At 45.3% G+C, this 23,012-nt stretch overlaps 1 long non-coding RNA gene across 1 annotated transcript in view; it reads left to right on the top strand.

Annotated features, from left to right (window-relative positions):
• Positions 1–15,915, top strand: part of LOC137378513 (uncharacterized) — a 273,549-nt gene extending 257,634 nt beyond the window's left edge. Inside the window, exon 5 of the long non-coding RNA XR_010976623.1 lies at positions 15,481–15,915. This is a non-coding gene — a long non-coding RNA (uncharacterized lncRNA). The remainder of the gene's footprint in view (positions 1–15,480) is intronic.
• The last annotated feature ends 7,097 nt before the right edge of the window (positions 15,916–23,012 follow it).

Below are 23,012 nucleotides of genomic sequence, written 5' to 3'. Positions count from 1 at the left end.
TAAGGAGTCAAAAGTTTTAGCAATTTGAAAAAGTGCAGATGAATGCAAAATATTCAGCTGCTGTCACTTCCATCAGTGCTATTGGAAACTCTTATTCCCTACTTTAATGTGTATACATTTATATTTAAAATTAGCTTGCATTAACTGTGCGTTGGTATCATTCCCAGGGCATTATCTATTAAACAATATTTGAGTGTGATACACATTAGAAAGGTAGGACCATCTTGAAGGATATCAGATCACAGCAAATCACCAGGATCAGGAATATGGGAACACGAGGAGGCCATTCTGCCCCTTGAACCAGTCGATGAGATCTTGGTTGAACTGCAACCTAACTCCATATCCCCAGCTTTGCCCCATATCCCATAACATCTTCAATCTCAGATTTAAAATTAACAATTGGTCCAGCATCAATTGCCATTTGTGGAAGAGAGTTCCAAACTCCTACCATGCTTTGTGTGTGGAATATTTCCCTAACTTCACTCCTGAAAGGTCTGGCTCTAATGTTTAGGCTATGTCCTCTAGTCCGAGACTCACCAACCAGTGGTTGAAGCAGCAGTCGAGATGGTTTAAGCATAAACAGAGCTAGATTGTGCCTCGTGTAACACCATCAATGAAAGTATTAATAAGGCTTAATTTGCACCCATCAATCTAATTTTTTTCCCCAAAAATATACTTTATTCATAAAAATCTGTAAAAAAATTACATTACCAAATAGTTCAAACTTGACACTAGAATGTGCAATAGAGATCAGATTCCTTCAATACAGACATGAGTTTCCTCACAACTCTTGCCATTCCATTTTACATTCAATGAACATTTGCATTACATAGCAAAAACATATTTGATGTATACAGCCCAAAGGATTTTACATGGGTTCCAGACCCTCCGTTCACTATGGCAGGAGGACCTTACACAGTGGTCTTTCCCCATTGAGCCTTTGCTGCGGCTGCCCCAAGCTTTAGTGCGTCCCTCAGCGCATAGTCCTGGATCTTGGAATGTGCCAGTCTGCAACACTTGGTCGTGGACAACTCTTTGTGCTGGAAGACCAGCAAGTTTCGGGCAGACCAAAGAGCGTCTTACACCAAATTGATGGTCTGCCAGCAGCAGTTGATGTTTACCTCGGTATGCATCCCTGGGAACAGCCCGTAGAGCACAGACTCCTGTGTAACAGAGCTGCTTGGGATGAACCTCGACAAAAACCACTGCATCTCTTTCCACACCTGCTTTGCAAAGACACATTCCAGAAGGAGGTGGACAATGGTCTCTTCCCCACCACAGCCACCGCGGGGGCATTGTGCGGAGGTGGTGATACTCCGGGCATGCAGGGAGGATCTGACGGGGAGGGCCCTTCTCACCACCAGCCAAGCTACATCTTGGTGCTTGTTTGAAAGTTCTGGTGATGAGGCATTCCGCCAAATGACTTTGGCAGTCTGCTCGGGGAACCATCCGACAGGATCCACCATCTCCTTTTCCCGTAGGGCCTTGAGGACATTCCGTGCGGACCATTGCCTGATGGTGGTCAAAGGTCAAAGGTGTTTTTCAGCACAAACTTTTCCATGAAGGATAGGTGGTACGGCACGGTCCAACTGAATGGAACGTTCCGCGGCAATGTGACCAGACCCATCCTTCACAACACCAGGGACAGATAGAACCTCAGCACGTAGTGACACTTGGTGTTCGCGTACTGGAGTTGTACACACAGCTTGATGCAGCCGCCCACATCAATCTAAATGCCCATTCTTCATTTGTGACCTTAGACAGCAAGCATTCAATGTTAGCTGTGATTCAGTGGGTAGCACTCTTGCCTTTGCACCTTACGGTTGTGGATTTAAGACCCCCTCCAGATACATAGGCCAGAATTTTACACCACCCCATCGAGCCGGGTGGTGGTGGGGTGGGAGGGGGTGTGGCATAAAATGGAGCAGGAGGCTCTGGGAGGCTTTCTTGCCCCACTCCCGCCTCCACCCCCCCTTTATGTAGGGTGGGGGGGGGACGTGAAAAACGGCCCGCCCGCCCCAGGCCAATCAAGGCCCTTAAGAAATGCTGGAAATACTCAGCAGGTCTGGCAGCATCTGTGGAGAGAGAAGCAGAGTTCATGGTCCATCTCGGACACTTCCCTTCCCTTCCTCGATTTCTCTGTCTCCATCTCTGGGGATAGGTTGTCTACTAATATCCATTATAAGCCCACTGACTCTCACAGCTACCTGGACTACACTTCTTCACACCCTACCTCCTGTAAGGACTCCATTCCATTCTCCCAGTTTCTCCGTCTCCAACGCATCTGCTCTGAGGATGCCACCTTCCATGACAGCGCTCCTGATATGTCCTCCTTTTACCTCAACCAAGGATTCCTCCCCCCGCCCCCCCGTGGTTGACAGGGCCCTCAACCGTGTCCGGCCCATTTCCCGCATCTCTACCCTCACCTTTCCCCTCCCTCCCAGAACCGTGACAGGGTTCCCCTTGTCCTCTCTTTCCATCCCATCAGCCTCCATATCCAAAGGATCATGCTCTGCCATTTCCGCCACCTCCAGCGTGATGCCACTACCAAACGCATCTTCCCCTCCCTTCCCCTGTCAGCATTCCGAAGGGATTGTTCCCTTCACGACACCCTGGTCCACTCTTCCATTACCCCCACCACCTCGTCCCCTTCCCGCAGCACCTTCCCCTGCAATCGCAGGAGGTGTAATACCTGCCCATTTACCTCCTCTCTCCTCACTATCCAAGGCCCCAAACACTCCTTTCAGGTGAAGCAGCGATTTACTTGTACCTCTTTCAATGTAGTATACTGTATTCACTCACAATGTGGTCTCCTCTACATTGGGGAGAGCAAATGCTGACTGGGTGATCGCTTTGCGGAACACCTCCGCTCAGTCCGCAAGCAGTCCGCAAGCAGGTTGCTTGCCATTTCAACACTCCCCCCTGCTCTCATGCTCACATCTCTGTCCTGGGATTGCTGCAGTGTTCCAGTGAACATCAACGCGAGCTCGAGGAACAGCATCTCATTTACCGATTAGGCACACTACAGCCTGCCGGACTGAACATTGAGTTCAATAATTTCAGAGCATGACGGGCCCCCCATTTTACTTTTATTTTTAGTTATTTTTTCTTTTTTACATTTTTTTTTGTATGTTTATTTTATTTCATCTTAGTTTGTTCAGTTTGCTTACCCACTGTTTTTTTTAATGTTTGTACTTGCTGCTGTTCAATTTTCAGTTCGTTAACACCCTATCTGTAGTAATGCTTTGTCTTTCAACACACCATTAACATATTGTTTGCCTTTGCTCCATGACCTTCTGGTCAGCTATTCTGTGACCTTGTCCTATCCTTTGTTATCTCTTACCCCACCCCCGCTTTACTTGCTTATAACCTTTTACATTTCTAATATTTGCCAGTTCTGATGAAGGGTCACTGACCTGAAACGTTAACTCTGCTTCTCTCTCCACAGATGCTGCCAGACCTGCTGAATCTTTCCAGCATTTCTTGTTTTTATTTTATGATTTCCAGCATCTGCAGTATTTTGCTTTTATTTTAAGCCCCTTAATTGCCACTTAAGGGCCTTCGCCCACCTCCACGCGGATTTTACGCGTGGCAAGCGGGCATCCTGGAGCTGGGAAAAGCCACCAGTGAAAACCAGGCGGCTGCGATTGTCCCGGTTGTGGGGGGGGTGCTGCTCATCAGGCACAGGGTGCCCAATGGAGGGCTGCCCCCACCATCTCAACCACCCCCAGCACCCAACACGCCCCCCTTCCCCCCAACTGACCACCCTTGCCTTGCTGGGGCCCGAGCGATTACCCCCGGCGAGGCAACCCAGCTTCATGTCTTCGGCTGGTCTGCAATCCCTGTGGCGCTGCTGGGACTAAGAGCTGCCAGCCCGCTGATTGGCCGGCAGCTCAATGAGGCGGGACCTCCTCCCTCAAGCGGGTGGAAGTCCCACCTCGGAACAGTTAAATCCTGGGGACCCGTAAAATGTGGGTCGGATCCCCAGGCAAGGCGGAAGCGGGTTTGCCACCGACATTTCAGTCGGTGGCCGGCTCCCATCCGCCCAACGTGAAATCCCGACCATCCAGTTGTTACAGCACAGAAGGAGGCATTTCAGCCTGTTATGCCCGTGCTGGCTCTCTGAAGGAGCAATTCACCTAGTGCAACCCCCCTGTCTTCTCCCCATAACCCTGCACATTCTTCCTTTATCGAGAACAATCCAATTCCCTCTTAAAGAGCAGCAAATCTTCAAAACTCCTTCATTGCAGTGCTTTGGGACATTGTAAAAGGTTCTATATAAATGTAAGTTCTTCTCTTTCAAATCCTTACAAATCTACTTGAACAAATGGAATTGGTATCGGTTCAGGATAATTAGACTCTGCCTTGGAATACAGGCTATCAAACTCTAGGGATGCCACTTTAGACAGTTCACAGGAACCAGTATGACCAAACTGCACAATGTGTCATATTTACACTTTCAGTATTATGTGGAAACTTATTACAAAGAACAAAGAACGAACAAAGAAAATTACAGCACAGGAACAGGCCCTTCGGCCCTCCAAGCCTGCGCCGATCCAGATCCTCTATCTAAACATGACGCCTATTTTCTAAGGGTCTGTATCTCTTTACTTCCTGCCCATTCATGTATTTGTCTAGATACACCTTAAAAGACGCTATCGTGCCCGCGTCTACCACCTCCGCTGGCAACGCGTTCCAGGCACCCACCACCCTCTGCGTAAAGAACTTTCCATATCCCCCCTAAACTTTTCCCCTCTCACTTTGAACTCGTGACCCCTAGTAATTGAATCCCCCACTCTGGGAAAAAGCTTCTTGCTATCCAACCTGTCTATACCTCTCATGATTTTGTACACCTCAATCAGGTCCTCCCTCAACCTCTGTCTTTCTAATGAAAATAATCCTAATCTACTCAGCCTCTCTTCATAGCTAGTGCCCTCCATACCAGGCAACATCCTGGTGAACCTCCTCTGCACCCTCTCCAAAGCATCTACATCCTTTTGGTAATGTGGCGACCAGAACTGCACGCAGTATTCCAAATGTGGCCGAATCAAAGTCCTATACAACTGTAACATGACCGGCCAACTCTTGTACTCAATACCCCGTCCGATGAAGGAAAGCATGCCGTATGCCTTCTTGACCACTCTATTGACCTGCGTTGCCACCTTCAGGGAACAATGGACCTGAACACCCAAATCTCTCTGTACATCAATTATCCCCAGGACTTTTCCATTTACTGTATAGTTCACTCTTGAATTGGATCTTCCAAAATGCATCACCTCGCATTTGCCCTGATTGAACTCCATCTGCCATTTCTCTGCCCAACTCTCCAGTCTATCTATATTCTGCTGTATTCTCTGACAGTCCCCTTCACTATCTGCTACTGCACCAATCTTAGTGTCGTCTGCAAACTTGCTAATCAGACCACCTATACTTTCCTCCAAATCATTTATGTATATCACAAACAACAGTGGTCCCAACACGGATCCCTGTGGAACACCACTGGTCACACGTCTCCATTTTGAGAAACTCCCTTCCACTGCTACTCTCTGTCTCCTGTTGCCCAGCCAGTTCTTTATCCATCTAGCTAGTACACCTTGGACCCCATGCGCCTTCACTTTCTCCATCAGCCTACCATGGGGAACCTTATCAAACGCCTTACTGAAGTCCATGTATATGACATCTACAGCCCTTCCCTCATCAATCAACTTTGTCACTTCCTCAAAGAATTCTATTAAGTTGTTAAGTCATGACCTTCCCTGCACAAAACCATGTTGCCTATCACTGATAAGCCCATTTTCTTCCAAATGGGAATAGATCCTATCCCTCAGTAACTTCTCCAGCAGCTTCCCTACCACTGACGTCAGGCTCACCCATCTATAATTACCTGGATTATCCCTGCTACCCTTCTTAAACAAGGGGACAACATTAGCAATTCTCCAGTCCTCCGGGACCTCACCCGTGTTTAAGGATGCTGCAAAGATATCTGTTAAGGCCCCAGCTATTTCCTCTCTCGCTTCCCACAGTAACCTGAGATAGATCCCATCCGGACCTGAGGACTTGTCCACCTTAATGCCTTTTAGAATACCCAACACTTCCTCCATCCTTATGCCGACTTGTCCTAGTGTAATCAAACATCTGTTCCTAACCTCAACATCCTTCATGTCCCTCTCCTCGGTGAATACCGATGCAAAGTACACGTTTAGAATCTCACCCATTTTCTCTGACTCCACGCATAACTTTCCTCCTTTGTCCTTGAGTGGGCCAATCCTTTCTCTAGTTACCCTCTTGCTCCTTATATATGAATAAAAGGCTTTGGGATTTTCCTTAACCCTGTTTGCTAAAGATATTTCATGACCCTTTTTAGCCCTCTTAATTCCTCGTTTCAGATTGGTCCTACATTCCCGATATTCTTTCAAAGCTTCGTCTTTCTTCAGCCACCTAGACCTTATGTATGCTTCCTTTTTCCTCTTAGCTAGTCTCACAATTTCACCTGTCATCCATGGTTCCCTAATCTTGCCATTTCTATCCCTCATTTTCACAGGAACATGTCTCTCCTGCATGCTAATCAACCTCTCTTTAAAAGCCTCCCACATATCACATGTGGATTTACCTTCAAACAGCTGCTCCCAATCTACATTCCCCAGCTCCTGCCGAATTTTGGTATAGTTGGCCTTCCCCCAATTTAGCACTCTTCCTTTAGGACCACTCTCGTCTTTGTCCATGAGTATTTTAAAGCTTACGGAATTGTGATCACTATTCCCAAAGTAGTCCCCTTCTGAAACTTCAACCACCTGGCCGGGCTCATTCCCCAACACCAGGTCCAGTATGGCCCCTTCCCGATTTGGACTATTTACATACTGTTCTAGAAAACACTCCTGGATGCTCCTGACAAATTCTGCTCCATCTAGACCTCTAACACTAAGTGAATCCCAGTCAATGTTGGGAAAATTAAAATCTCCTATCACCACCACCCTGTTGCTCCAACATCTTTCCATAACCTGTTTACATATTTGTACCTCTATCTCACGCTCGCTGTTGGGAGGCCTGTAGTACAGCCCCAACATTGTTACTGCACCCTTCCTATTTCTGAGTTCTGCCCATATTGCCTCACTGCTCAAGTCCTCCATAGTGCCCTCCTTCAGCACAGCTGTGATATCCTCTTTGACCAGTAATGCAACTCCTCCACCCCTTTTACCTCCCTCTCTATCCCGCCTGAAGCATCGATATCCTAGGATATTTAGTTGCCAATCATGCCCTTCCCTCAACCAAGTCTCAGTAATAGCAATAACATCATACTCCCAGGTACTAATCCAAGCCCTAAGTTCATCTGCCTTACCTACTACACTTCTTGCATTAAAACAAATGCACTTCAGACCACCACTCCCTTTGCGTTCATTATCTGCTCCCTGCCTACTCTTCCCCTGCATTTGCATTTGCAGAATCACTGCTAGCATTGGCTGTTCGCAGATACTGCAGCCTGCTCCCAGACATCCACACCCAGAGGGTAAGACCCCCATATTCTCCATTAAGAGACCCCATGAAACTAGGAAGCTGTTCCTATTAATGATGGCACATTGGCCAGGATATCTGAATGTCATTCTTGAATAAATTTTGAATTTTATTGTAAGATCTTATCCTGGAGTTTTACCAGTGAATTCGGCATGAAAACTGCTAGGAAAAGCCAATTTTGGAATAAGATTATACAAAATGAATGCCTCATGTTTGCTGCTGAATCAGCTGACATGTGGGGGTAGTCACTTGACATGGTGCAGTGCAAAAGGTCAGGGGGCACCTGCAGAAGGTCGGGGGCATGCACAGAAGGACAGAGGTTGACACAGATGGTCAGGGGGCATGTGCAGAAGGTTGGGGGGCAAACGCAGAGGTCAGGGGCCCATGCAGAAGGCCAGGATGCATGTGCAGAAGCATTCGCTGATTCTGAGGCTATGTTGGGCTGTGGAAGTAGTTTAAATTACACAGAATTTAAGGCACAGAAAGAGTCTATTTGGTCCATGCTGGTGTTGATGCTCCACACGAAACTCCTCCCACCCCTCTTCATCTAACATATCAGCATATCCTTCTATTCCGTTCCCCCTCATGTGTTTATCTAGCTTCCCTTTAAATGCATCTATGTTGTTTACCTTAACTACCACTTGTGGTAGTGAGTTCCACATTCTAGCCACCCTCTGGGTAAAGAAGTTTCTCCTGAATTCCTCATTCTATTTATTATTGACAATTTTATATTGATAGGCCCTAGTTTTGGTCTGCTCGCAAGTGGAAACCTTTTCTCTACATCTAACCTATTGAACCCCTTCGTAATCATAATGCCACCCCAGAGCCTTCTCTGTCCTATCCTGGGCTGATTTCTGTGAGCAAAAGCTGAGAAGTAGACACTGGGATGAGGAACGCTGACCATCAGCATGAAGCTCCGATGGCCAACATACCTGCAATTGTCACAGCAACAGTAGGGTCAGGGAAGAGGTAAATCCACCAAGACTATGACTGGTGATCACGATTTAATAGCTCACATGCTTGTGGACAGTGGGTAAGCTTCATGGACCCATGGTGAAATAGCCCTTAGATACTAAAAAGAAAGGAAAAGAAAACATTTGCATTTCTATAGCACCTTTCATGACCTCAGGAAATCCCAAAATACGTTACAGCCAATGAAGCACGTTTGAAGTGTAGTCGCTGCTGTAATGTGGGAAACGCGGCTGCCAATTTTGTGCACAGTAAGATCCCACAAACAGACATGTGATAATGACCAGATCATGCATTTCAGTGACGTTGGTTGAGGAATAAATATTGACAAGGTCCCCGGGGAGAACACCACAAAGCTTCTTCAAAATAGTGGCCATGGATTCATTTGCCTCCACCTGAGGGAGCAGGCGAGGTCTCAGTTTACCGTCGGCACAAAGGTGGCACATCCGACGATGCAACACTCCTTCAGCACTGCACTGGGAGTGTTGGTCTCATTATAAGAGTGAGATTCAACTTTGGTTGGGGCACATAGTAGTTGGTAGCGGATATGTCATCCACTGTGCCCGATTCTCCTTCCCATTAATTAGCAGCTGATCCGTTACTGCCTGACAAACTTAAATTTAGCCCGCTGTGTGTTTAAGTCTCTGGAATGGGACTGTGACCCCTCAGCCCTCTGACTCAGTGGTAAAGCTGCTACCACTGAGCTGAAGTAACATAGTGTGGGTAATTTAAGCTAATCTGCAAGAAAGGGGTGATTGGGGTAAATGTCTGTTTTATCTACCCTGCCACAACTCAATTTTACCCCGCATTGACTTCTATCTTTCTTGCAGGAGTAGATGGCTCACAACTCACAACATGCCTGTGTTGTTTCCTTGAGCTCCCCTGATACCACTGCAATCCCCCTAACCCCAGCACAGCAGGGCACTTGCTTTTAACTGCTCGCAGTCAGCCTCAAATTCGAATTTGCAATCCATCTGCTAAAAATCCTTCACATCAAATTCTTTCAAAATACCTACTGCTCCATCAACATTAAAGCATTGCAGTGCCAGTCACTCTCATAAGCTGCAGTTCCACATTGAAAATAAATCATTGTAATGTGATTAAAAATGCTAATCTAAATGAATGAAATACTAATTGTAATGTGATTAATAACTATTAACAATTGGGGTGTGACTAAAATGAATGATTCCCTGCAGTGTAATTCAAAGAGTGATGACAACACTGATGGATTGCAATGAATTAAAGACTATTTGGTTTGTGAATTAAATCATCCAGGTAAAAATGGCAAAATTGCATTTATATGGCACCTTAACACATTCTTAGGGAGTCCTGATTTACTGCACAGCTAATAAATTACCTTTGATGTGTAATCATTGTTTTGTAAGAATAGCGAAGGCCAATTTGTGCACAGAAAGATCCCACAAACAGCGCATGAATGAATGACCAGATCATTTCTTTTAGGTGGAAGGAATGTTGGCTGGGATACCAGGGAGAACATCCTGCTCTTCCTCAAGTAACTCCCATGAAATATTTTACACCTGAGTGAGCTGGTGGAGGGGCTTAGTTTTAGACAGGGCTGGAGAGGGTGGGTAGCACTCTCACCTCTGTGTTAGAAGTTTGTGGCTTCATGCCCCACTCCAGACAGTTCAATACATAATACAGAGTGATAATCTAGTGCTGTACCAAGGGAGTGCTGCACTGTCAGAGGTGCTATTGTTTGGATGCCCTCACGGGTGGCCACAAAGGATCCCACAGCACTTTTCAAAGAAGAGCAGGGGCGTTCTTCCAGGTGTCTTGGCCAATTTTTATCCCTCAGTCAACATCACTAAAAATAGATGATTTCTCATTATCACATTGCTGTTTGTGGGAGTTTGCTGTGCACAAATTGGTTGCTGCATTTCCTACATTACAACAGTGACTTCACTTCAAAAGTACTTCATTGCTTTTGGGACATCCTGAGGACGCTATATAAACAAAGTCTTTATTTTTACTTTTATTCCTGCTCTTTTGAAGCTTAAATTGTACTTTCCTGCAAGAGGAATTGTGAAATGGGCCACAAACCACAGGCCCAGTCCCTACAATAAAGTCAGTGTTCTGACACAGTCTCAAGAACGTGACTCCTGCTGGATGCTGGGGAACTACTTCCTCAGGAATTTGGGAGGGAGCAGATTTGAAGGGAAAAGTCAGCTGCAGTTCATTTAACAAAAATCTCTATTTTCGTCCTTGTCATTCTCAAAATCTTTGGCATTCCACGAATTAAGCTCTCAGGCTGGAGGGTTCTAAATCTTGGCTTTAAAAACAATGCGTGGTTTTAATTTAATAAAAAAAAAAGGAAAAATCACTTTTGAAAAGAAATTCCAAATATGTTTCACGCTACATGACAATAATTGGAAGGGGTGAGGGTAAGTTCAAACTTACATGCTGACCTGAATTTTGATTCCTTCCTTCAGGTAATACTCTCTCGTGCTAATTTGAAATGAAAAGCGTGAAGTGTATGAGTAACTTTCAGATTACTTGATTGACTGGGCAGAGACTGAATGATTCCTACCTGCTGATCAGAGCAAATTACCAGGGGAAGCATGACTTGAGTCTCACTGTCGGCTATCAAAAAATTGATTCCAGTGACAAGTTCCGATATTAAGATGCGCTCTTGTGTCACCACTGTGACAGGGTAGGATTTTGCAGGGTGGGGCGCTGGTTAGATGAAGGAACAGTGCTGGCATCATGGTACTTTCCTCTTCTTGCAAAAAGGGTGAACATCTAGTGCTCCAAGATCAGGAAAACCAGGGGCTGGAGCAGCACGGGGAGTGCGGCTTTAAATAAAGATGGGGTGGCGCTTTAAATATAGAGGAACTGGGACTTTAAGTTGGGAGGGGAGTGGCGCTTTAAATACAGTGAGGGCATGGGGCTTTAAACAGAGTAGAGGAAATAGGGCTTTAAATAGGGAGGGAGGGGTGTGACTGTAAAGAGAGACAGGGAGTGGGGCTTTAAATAGAGTTTTATTTCAGGTATTAATGGTGCGACTGCTAACACTATTTGTATGAAAGCCACGTGCCATTTTAAGAGACAGTAACTAGTGGAAAGTCAAGATGTCAGCTTTTACAATGTCGGCTCTGGTATCATGCATTTTTAAAGGTGATGATTATCAGCCTGTCAAAAACATCACACCATGACATACCCATTCCCAATCAAGCAGTGCCAAGTTCGAGTCCCCAGGCATGCTCACATTCAAAGCTGTCATCTTCAATTGTCATGAAATTCATTAATTCTTGACCTCTCCAATTATCCACGATTCTAATTGGCTGAATGGTGTCCTTTGAATGGCATTCAACACTGGCAGTTTCTGAATACTTTTTTTATTAACTGCCCACTTTTCCTGCACCCAGAACTCTTTGGGTCCGATGTCCCTCTTCCTGCGGCTATTGATGCAAAAAACAGATGATGTGGTCATTGTCACATTGCCGTTTGTGGGAGTTTGCTCTCTGCAAATTGTCTGCCACGTTTCCAACATTACAATAGTGACTACACTTCAAAAGTAATTCATTGGCTGTAAAGCACTTTGGGACATCCTGCAGTTGTGAAAGGCGCTATTGAAATGCAAGTCTTTCTTCTTTATAAATGTAGAAAAATTATGGGGGGATGGGGAAGAAAGAACTTGTATTTGTATAGCATCTTTCTCAACCTGAAGGCCCCCCAAAAGCATTTTACAGCCAATGAAATACTTTTTTTCAAGTGTAGTCACTGTTGTAGTGTAGGAAACTCGGCAGCTAATTGTGCGCACAGCAAGATCCCACAAATGACAATGTGAAAATGACCAGATAATCTTTTTTAGTGATGTTGGTTGAAGGATAAATATTGGCCAGGACACTGGGGCCTTGTTTCAACACATTATTCAAAAGACAACAGTGCAGCACTCCTTCGGTACTGCACTGGCAGTGTCAGCCTAAATTAAGTCCTCAAATCTCTGGAGTAGGACTTAAACTCACAAGCTTGCACCTGAAAGGCAAGAGAGCTACAAACTGAGTGATGGCTGACACTTGCTTGTTGCCCTAGCCTGATTTCAGGAACTGTCACCCTACCTGAAGCCAACTTATCTTTTACTGTTGCATCCATTGATTTGAAGAGACAGAAAATCAGCTGGACCTCCGTATAGATGTGCTGCTCCTCCATTGCCCAATCTTCCTGTACTCACTGTGCAATCGCCCCAGACACAAGGACGGGAAAACCTGCCACATTGACCAACGCATTGACCAACAGGACTGGTAGCTCTGTAATCAAACACAGAATAATTTCTGTCATCGAGATATAAAGATCCACTCACTTAATTTTAGATGTTACTGCTTTGTTGAATTTTCTGGTCATTTTCTGTTCACCATCACAGTAACAACAGGTTGAATGGCCTCTGCCAGTGCTGTCCCATTCTATGATGGCTTCCAAGGTAGTTTCTCGGCAATCATTTACAAATTGTATTATTAATTGCCTTATCAAGAATATGGAGCTACTTCATTCATTCACTCCATTGGGGAACAATTTTGAACTTTCATTCAAAAAGGCTTGAAGGTGGGGTTGCATGTGGAGCAGGGGGAGTTCTTCACCCTGTGCCCACCTGAGGGCTGCAATAAGAGTCTGGCCAAAGTTTATGGTGTGGTCCTCAGTGATTTGGCAAGCCGGTCCTGCATTTCGGAGATGGATGAAAATCTGACCAAAGGTGTTTGGGGGAGGGGCAGGCAGTAATGAATCCAGGTGAGGGTCCACAGAGTGTTGGTCATCGGGGAGTTGGACTTCTGAAGGGCCCGGAGGAGTGTTGATTTTTTTCCGAGATGTTCCTTTGAGGACTGAGGGTTACACCACCTCATATCTAGTTATCATCTGCTGCCCATTGGTACGAATTGCAAGTAGGGTCCTTTGTTTAGATAATTAAGCTCCTGCCTGTTTTGGGCACCAACGCTGGTTGCCCATGTCGAGGGCCATCTGAACATCATATCAGACAGGCCTTGCCCAATGGTGGGCAATTTTATCCCCCCACCCTACAATTTTCAACCTCTGACTGTTCCGTTTGTGTTGGGATATGGGAAGGAGTGCAGTTGAAAATCACCCCCGATTGCATCACTGAGTTGCACAGCTCATATGAGCGTCCTCCCATTTTGCCCTGGGGCTCCATTTGTCTCTTCGGCTGGAGACTGTTACAACTTCCGGGAAATGCCAAGGGTGTGTTCTCAGTGTCAACCCATCTCTGATTTCTGCTGGTCTCCTCTTGTTCTGTCCTCCCCCACCCCCACCGGGACCAGCTGAGGGACTCGTCCATGGGATGATGTGAGACATCACGTTCGTGAGCTTACCCGCACTGGCGATAGCATAAAAATGATCATCTTAAGGGCCAGCTACTCAAGAGTTTTACACTTCTGATCCAGTTACCAGATTCTTAAATCATTTTGAACCATTTCCAGAAATCTCTGGTGTCAGTCTCAGTCACTGACTTGCTGCCCATTTCAGGCACAAGTCCACATATTAGCCTTGTGGCTCTTTAGTCAAACATAACTGTGCCTTTACCCTCTCCCCTCCTATGCCACCAGGATACTACTGTCATGAAGCCTTTTTCCACACAGTAATCCTCGATCAATGCAAATTCAAACATCTTTGAAAGCACACAACACAAAGTGAGACCACACACATCTTCTAGCTCTTCAACTCCCACTCCATCTTTCAGTTCCCCTGAACCCCCTCTTTTATTTTCACCTGGAAGGGGACAGTGTCCTCCCACTCCAGGTGCAATTATCTTTAAAGGAGATGTTATGTTTATGCCCGGTTGCTGGATATATTATGTATATCTGATTTATCTCAGAGCAATGCAGATATCACACTTGTATCAAATCACACAGATCAATCAAACACTACAAGGGGGAGGTTCTTAAAGGGGCCATACCCTTACTCAGGAACCAGAAGTCTCAATATTCTGTGGCTGATATTCTGGCTCCTGGTCACACTGCTACAGCCCCAACTGAGTAGGATTGTCACAGCAGCAGTGAATGTAAATGTCAACTTGTCTTTCATTGCCTGCAAGTTGCTGGTTCAGATGCTCCATTTGAAAACTAATATATGCCTGCTGCCCTGCAAATTTAAGCAAGCTTTAACTTAAAAGCACATTTTTACGTAGCTCTTATCTAGATCCTTTCAGGGAAAAAAGGTTTTAAAAAATCCAGAAGTGTGGAGCAAATAAAAAGAGAAAGATTCCAGAGAAGACTTTGGGGGATGGTTTTCTTTTGCTTTGCAGCTGGCAAACACTTGGTTCCCTGGGAGAAAAGGGCAGAGAGCCGTAATCACGGGGCTCCCCTCCTTTTGTATCATGTTAGGATTTCAGGTGTTTTTCCTGGAGAATGGTAGAATGCTTGAGTTTTCTGCCTCATTTTCTGACCACACTGACCATCTAAAGGGGACTCAAAATAGAAGTATCTTAGGCTCTGTCCCCAAGTCCTACTCACCTGCAGAGATTGGAACCAGAACTGGAGGGATATGGAGCTAGGACAAGAAAATTCATTGTGATTGAAGATTAGCCATGAGGTACAACATCAGAGAATGGGACTATATTCCCTAGAGTTTAAAAGAATGAGAGGTGATCTCATTGAAACATATAAAACTCTTGGAGGGCTTGACAGGGTAGATGCCGAGAGGCTGTTTCCCTGGCTGGAGAATCTGGGGGTCTTAGTCTCAGGATAAGGGGTCGGCCATTTAGGACTGAGATCAGGAGAAATTTCTTCACTAAAAAGGTTGTGAATCTTTGGAACTCTTTACCCCCGAGAGCTGCGAATGCTCAGTCACTGAGTATATTCAAGACTGAAATCAATAGATTTTTGGACACTCAGGGAATTACGGATATGGGGCTCGGGCGGGAAAGTAAAGTTAATGTAGAAGATCACCCATGATCTTATGGAATGGTGCAGCAGGCACGAAGGGATATATGGCCTAATCCTGATCCAATTTCTTATGCCTTTATGTTTTCTCTAGCTACCTGACACCCCCCTGGTGCCTCGAGGCCTTCCAGCTGAAGTTTATGGGAAGAAAGTCTGCATTTGTTTAGTCAATTCCGTTGTGCTCTGCTGAGTAACTAAGCGTCCAAGGGAAGGTGGAAAAGAGGGGGAAACTCCAGGGCCCTGAGCAGCAATTTAGAGCCAGCAGTCGAACTGACCTTTCATCCACAGTTGTAATTGCTGCTGCCTATGCAGTCTTTGATGGCCTGTGACAAGTTTAGTTTCCAAGGCAATAGGCCGATAACCCAGCGAAGAATTTAACCCTGGTGGTCCCTGTTGGATGCAAAGGACACATCCATCCCAATTCATGTGCATATCCAGGCTTTCTTGATCGGGCAAACACAGTTTTTCCTCCCCTCTGTTACTGTCAGTTGAGGAGGGGTCGAAAGGCTCCCTCTTGTCCCTCTCCTTGTTTGACCACAACAGGGTTTACTTCTTTTAAACAGTAAATATTCTTACCAATTCAGTGAGTGTTTAACTCTTTTTGTGCTGTGATCATAAAAGAATCAATCAGATGGTTTTCTTGAATTTAAACAAGAAAGAGGTTAGTTTATTGTACTTAAAATCAAAACCTAATCTAAATAAAATAATAAACAATGCTCCAACTTTCATACACACACACGCACGCACACACGCACGAGAATCACACACACACAAATAGGTTACAGAGTGATGAAAAATAGTTTGCTTTGATTAGAGTCCAGAACAAATAAAAAGAATATACAGTCTGTGGGGTCGGGTAATTCACTTATCTTCTGGCTGAATTTGGGGTCCTGAAGTTCCTGGCTGGTAGAAGTGCACTTGCAGCTGGCCCACCTGGTTCAGGGTGTAGGTGGCTTTCTCCCCCCGGAGTCTCTGTCTATAGCATTGATAGTCTTGGACAGGATTGGAAATATTCTGTATATCTGGAGAGAAAGAGACAGCCCCATGGGATCCTGCACTGGTTAACTCGCAAAGCCTGTCTGCTGTGCGCAACAGAAACTCCAAGTTTTCACATAGACTGGAGATACTGTCACATGATTCTTCAAGTGTATTCTTTTGTTCACTTTAATGAGATCCAAAGATTAAGAATCACAAATCTCTCTCAGGCCTTATTGTTTCAATGTTTACCCCCAGAGGTGCGTTTCCACTAGGCTCCAAGATGGCTTTGAATGTCTTGCTGATGAGACCGATACCAGATAATTTACTCAACTCTTCGAGCCATTGCACTGGATGAGAGCTTTTTAGACATGCGTCTCCATTTCGATGCCTAGGAATGTAAAGTATTTCGATGCAAATTGGGGTAGCCATCTTAAAAATCCTCATTCAGCATAGCATGTTTTCCTGACACCTCCCTTTTTCTGGCCATCTGTCCAGTATAAAATCTGAACTAGCCCAGTTTTTATTTTGCCATTAATTTGTGGGAAGGAGTACCTTGATTTGCAAATTACATGCCTCTGCGAGTTTAGAACATGTAGCTGGCAGCACTTAATGCGGCCTGGACTACTTCATATCTTTGAAGTGTTTGTAGGCATAATTAGAAAACTGATTGCCACCTCTTCCCAGACATTCCATTAGTTTATTAATGTTATAGAAGTGATTTTAGAGGGGATTATCCTGCTAATTCCCTGCACTTCAGCTTTACAATATTTTGTTTTGCCTTAAGACTAGCAAAATTATCACTTTTGATGTCTCCGGACAGTTGCTATGGTTACAGAAAGGCCCAGGGTAGGTTGTTCCACCTGGGTGCAAAAGCAACATAACGGGATGTGAAAACAGAGAGCCATAATGACTTCTTTTTAAATAAACATGGGAAGTTATTTTTCAACTAAATAGTTTAGGGTAGATAAGGCAAAACTGTTTCCAGTGGCAGGAGGTTTGGTAAACAGAGGACACAGATTTAAGATAATCGGCAAAAGAACCTGCGACAATGGTGAGGAGAAAAGTTTTTATGCAGCGAGTTGTTGGGATCTGGAATGCACTGCCTGAAAGGGCGGTGGAAACAGATTCAATAGTGACTTTCAAAAGGGAACTGGATAAATACTTAAAGTGGACTCATTTGCAGGGCTATGAGGAAAGAGCAGTGAATGGGACTAATTGGATAGCTCTTCAAAGAGCGATGGGTTGAGGACTCCCTACTGTACTCCACGATTATATGATTGTGTGTGCAAGGCAACTCTATTAAACATCATTTACAATGCATCTGTCAGCTCTTGTCAACACTAACATTTAACTATCATTTAGACGCCATTAAATAAAAGTCTGTATACTTGCACACACGTGTAGAATCCCACTCGCTTTGGCCAGTGAGTGAAGGAGCATGTGGGAGTATAACTCAGGTCTGTTAACCACCCACAAAATTATAAGAAAGGAGATTCCTCAATTGTCCAGCTATTTAGCATAGGGATTGCCTGATGAGAAAAGACCAAGGTCCATCTAGTTCAGCTTCCACCATCCTGGCATGATGCAATGATAATCGATCTCTATTGATTAGTCTACCACAGGCCTAGATGTGAGGTGAGGAAAACCCCAGTGGTGGAGAACTTTGCCTTTGCTCCATGACCTTCTGGTCAGCTATTCTGTGTGACCCTGTCCAATCAACACCTTCACTTTTGTTATCTCTTGCCCCACCCCTACTTTATTTGCTTAAAACCCATTACATTTCTAACCTTTGCCAGTTCTGATGAAGGGTCACTGACCTGAAACGTTAACTCTGCTTCTCTCTCCACTGATGCCGCCTGGCCTGCAGAGTATGTCCAGCATTTCTTGTTTTTATTATGGCCGACTCCTTATTCTGAGACTGTGACCTCGTGTTCTAGATTCCCCAGCCGGAGGAAACTTTTCAGCATCTACCCGGTGAAGCCCCTTAAGAATTTTATATGTTTCAATTAAATCACTTCTCATTCTTACAAACTCCAGGGAATCTAGGCCTAGTCTAATCGATCTCTCCTCATCGGACAATCCTTGCATCCCAGGAACCAGTCTAGTGAACCTTGGCTGCACTGCCTGTAGGGCATGTATGTCCTTTCATAGGTAAGGAGATGAAAACTGCACATAGTACTCCATGTATAGCCTCACCAAGGCCCTGTATAATTGTAGTAAGACTTCTTTACTCTTATACTCCTATCCCTTTATAACAAAAACTGACATATCATTTGACTTCCTAAGAACAATCTTCTTTTTAAATTACTAAAAAGAAAAGGCTTTCATCTTATGCACTTGATGTTGTTTCACACACTGCACTTCCTAACCCTTGGCAATTCTCATTCTATTCACAAGTCTAGGCTCACAGGTGAAGCCTCGTCATTGGACCATTTTTCAGGCAAAGCTGGGAGAGGAGAAAATTGGCAGGGAAAGGAAGACGGAAATAAAACATGGAAATTCTTGCACTTGAATTGGATACGGGCCACTCCCAGCCGTCTGTCTCAGAGACTCACTCCTGGAAAGGTTAACAAATTGTGCTTGCCCTTCAAAGTTTCCCATGATGTTGGTGCAACAGAGCTTTTGTGAAGAGATGAATCAGAACTTTGGCACTTTGGATTTCTGCTTGATTAAGCTTGAAATCAGAATGTGGAATGTGAGACAGATTCAGACACAGAACACCTCAGGTTCACCTCCCACAGATACGATTAAAGTATTCAGAGTGAGAAATGATGGCTGGAGGTTAATGAATGTATAGTTAAAGCTATAATCAGTGCTGTGGGTTAGATTTCCATTAGAATAAAACATTAAGCTTTCTGAGGTAAAAAGACACTTGATAATATCTTACTTGCAATCAATTTCTTCCCTTTATTATTAAAAAAACTAATCCATTTTTCCCCAGGGGTGCAGCATCTAGGGGGTCAGCATCTAGGGCTGCAGTTATCTAGGGGTGCAGTATCTAGGGGGGGCGGGGGGGGGGGGGCTCAGCATTGTTTAAAAGCTGTTGATTTCGGGGTGCAGTATTAAGGGATGCAGCATTTTTCTGTGTGAAACGTCCTGCACCATGTTGGAGATGTGTGTCGTAGGAATCCTCCCACTTCTCCATCATCTGAACTATACATAGGGAAACTGTCTCCACTGCCTGAACACAATGCTCCCTAATAATCGCTCTTAATCTTAGCTAAGAGCAGACATTTCTCCATCCTCCACAGAAGATCGGCAATCTCCCGCCAGCCGGTTATGTCCAATGGAATAAGTGCGGATGGACTCAGTTGAGTTCTTGGACTAACAGCCTTGGATTTCACCAGCTTTGTTGCAATTTTTTAAGCATCAGTGTATCAGCAATCTTTCATGTTTTGATAGAGTAAATAAGGAGAAACTGTTACCATTGGCGGGTGGGTCTGCAGCCAGAAGATACACGTTCAGGGTAATCAGCAAAAGAACTAGAGGAGAGATGAGAGTTGTTATGATCTGGAATTCACTGCCTGAAAGGGTGATGGAAGCAGATTCAATAGTGACTTTCAAAAGGGAGTTGGATAAACACATGAAAAGGGAAAATTTGCAGGGCTATGGGAAAAGACTGGGGTGAGTGGAATTACTTGGCTTTCAACGAGCTGGCACAGGCACGATGGGCCAAATGGCCTCCTTCTGTGCGGTAAGATTCTGTGAATAGTCCATTCACCCCTCAGACCTACACTGAGATCCAGTTCAGACTTAGGGTTAGGTTGTCTCCTCACTCAGGCAGCTGAAATACTTCCCCTGGCTGGACAGTCCAGAACACGGGGTCACAGTCTTGGGATAAGTGGTCGGCCATTTAGGACTGAGATGAGGGGAAATTTCTTCACTCAGAGGGTTGTGAATTTTTGGAATTCTCTACCCCAGAGAGTTGTGGATGCTTAGTTGTTGAGTAATTTTAAGGCTGGGATTGATAAATGTTTTGCACTCAAAGGGAATTAAGGGATATGGGGATAGATGTGGAAGTTCAGCCATGATCTTATTGAATAGCAAACAGGCTCAAGGGGCCAAATGGTCTCCTCCTGCTCCTGTTTCTTACGTTCTTTAAATGAACTGGGTAGTTCTCAGGCTTATAAAGGAGGCAAGTTGGCTTCCTACCACACTGTAGAAATCTGCATCTCATAATTCGGACATCTGAAATCAGATAAATTACTCAAATTACCGAAGCTGTTAGAGCAAACACAGGATAACAATGTCTTTTTCAAATTACTGCACAGAATATTCTAGTTCATTAAACAAAAACAGCTTTTCTGCGGCTTGGTGAGGTTCTGATGCCAGAGTCAAAGAAGGATTCGTACTGCAATTCTGGTGAAAGGCAAAAACGTTCTAGAAATTGCTGGTGGGACTGAACATCTTGTGATCATGCACATATTGAACATGTGCACTCTTCCATCATCTTCCCTCCACCACCACCCCCCCTCACCCCCCTCTCTCTCTCTCTCTCTCTGTCCATCTTGCACCATCACCAATTGCTCACATTCTCATTCTGTCACGTTTTGTCTTTTTCTCTCTCTTTATATCACCTTAGGATTTCTCTCTCTGTTTCTTTCATTGTCTCTGGGGTCAATTTTAATCACCCCCGCTTGTCCATCAAGAATGGTGTATGGGGCGAGGGTGGGGTGGTGATGTAGGGGTGTGACGCTCAGGTCCAGTCCACTCCAATCCCACCTAGCAATATTGTGTCTTCATAATGGTTGCCAACCCCAGTTGGACATTTTCCTGCAGGTTTCATTACATGACCTCCTGCATCAATTGAAAAGCAAACAGTCTCTTTGTTACCTAACTGGATAATTCTTGACCCTTAGCCTTTCTTCCCCAAATCCAATACTTTTATAAATGAAAATGATCAAAAAAGAGGAAAACCCACACTTTTTTAATGCCCCTGCGATTTTTCTTCCCAGTGTTGCTTTCAGCAGTGTCCTGGAGATTAATCTTCAATTCCTGGAGACTCCAGAGCAATCCTGGAGTGTTGGCAACTCTAGATCTTCGACTTGGAAGTAGGCCAAGGCTGCAGCTGCAGACGAGCAAGGGGCCTAACTTAAATGCAAAGGCCGAGGCCTGATGATGTCACCGATGCCGTGATGTGATTTTCATGATACCTCTGGGGACCGCCTGATGCCAAACCCACCAGAGAAAACTGACGAAAGGCAATAGGGCAGTCAGAAGAGGTCACGAGGTCAGCATTTTTGAATCATTAGAATAACAGAAAGACATCCTTGTCTCTTGCCCTTTCTCCCTCCCTCTTCCCACACATGGGGCGGAATTTAATGGGCCCCCTGAGATGGTTCAGAGGTGGAAGGGCCCATAGCATTAGAGGGGGATGGAGGGCCTGTCGCCTCCCCATTGCAATGCATTTTGTCGGGGGTGGGATAGGCCAATGGCTGCCTTTGCACTCAGAAGACAATTAAGGCCCTTAAGTGGCCAATTAACAGCCGCTTAAGAGCCTCTTCCTGCCGCCACTAGGATTTAAACATAAAATGAGGCGTCCTACCTGTGGGTTTAGGGGAGGGGGGCCCTCCTCTGTGGGCAATCTGTGGTCTGCAGAGGGCCCCCACCAGCAAACAAAACACCTCCCTGTACCCCTCTCCCGCTATATTCAACACCCATCCTTAACCACTTAACCCCCCCCCCCAGCCATCACCGGAGACTTCCGGACTTGCCCGAGATCTGGGTCTCCAGCACTGGGTCTGGTTCCAAGGCCTCTGCAGTATCAGACAGTGGCCTCCACTCCCAGTGACACTGCCGAATCTACTGAGCTGTTGCCCTGTGATTGGACGGTTGTTCTTGAAGACGGGATTCCTGTCTATAAAGGGACAGAGATCCCAGCGCCAGGTTGTTAATTGGCCTGGAGCTGTAGAACCGCTCAAGGGGGTTTGGAGATGCCCCCCCACTTCAGCAGTACCGTATGTCTGTTCCCACTCCCATTGATCCCCAGCAACAAACAGCTCCCAACTCAATTCCCACCTCAATTCCCACTCCCATTCCCATTACTGCCTGAATTCCCAGCTCCCACTCATGTTCCCACCACAATTCCTGACTCCCACTCCAATTCCCACCGGCTTCAAGCATTTCAATGTGGCCTTCCAGATAAATCCAGCTGAGTTGCAGGATGTGTCGTCCACTTGGGCTTTTCATGCCCCTTGCCCCCTCAGCCCCCACCCTCAATATCATGGCCCATCTCTCTCTTTCTAGTTTATTTTATCTTCAGAAAGCACTGACAAGTAGGAAGGGAATAGTAGCAGCATGGATGTAAAATTGACAGAGTGACAGGAAACAGAGAGTAGTAGTGAGCAATTGTTTTTAGAACTGGCGCACGGTATATAATGGGGTTCCCCAGGGGTCAATGTATAAAACTTTGGTTCGGCCTCAACTGGGGTATTGTGCCTAGTTTTGGGCACCACACTTTAGGAAAGATGTTAGGGCATTAGCGAGGGTGCAGAAAAGATGAGGAACTTCAGTCACATGGATAGATTGGAGAAGCTGGGTCGGTTCTCCTTGGAGAAGAGACGATTAAGAGGAGATTTGATAGAGGTGTTCAAAATCATGAGGGGTTTGGATAGAGCAGATAGGGTTCCATTGGCCGAAGGATCCAGA

Source organism: Heterodontus francisci, chromosome 16, assembly GCF_036365525.1.
Source record: "Heterodontus francisci isolate sHetFra1 chromosome 16, sHetFra1.hap1, whole genome shotgun sequence".
In the NCBI taxonomy this organism is placed as follows: Eukaryota; Metazoa; Chordata; class Chondrichthyes; order Heterodontiformes; family Heterodontidae; genus Heterodontus; species Heterodontus francisci.
This window is presented reverse-complemented; position numbering and strand designations above follow the sequence as displayed.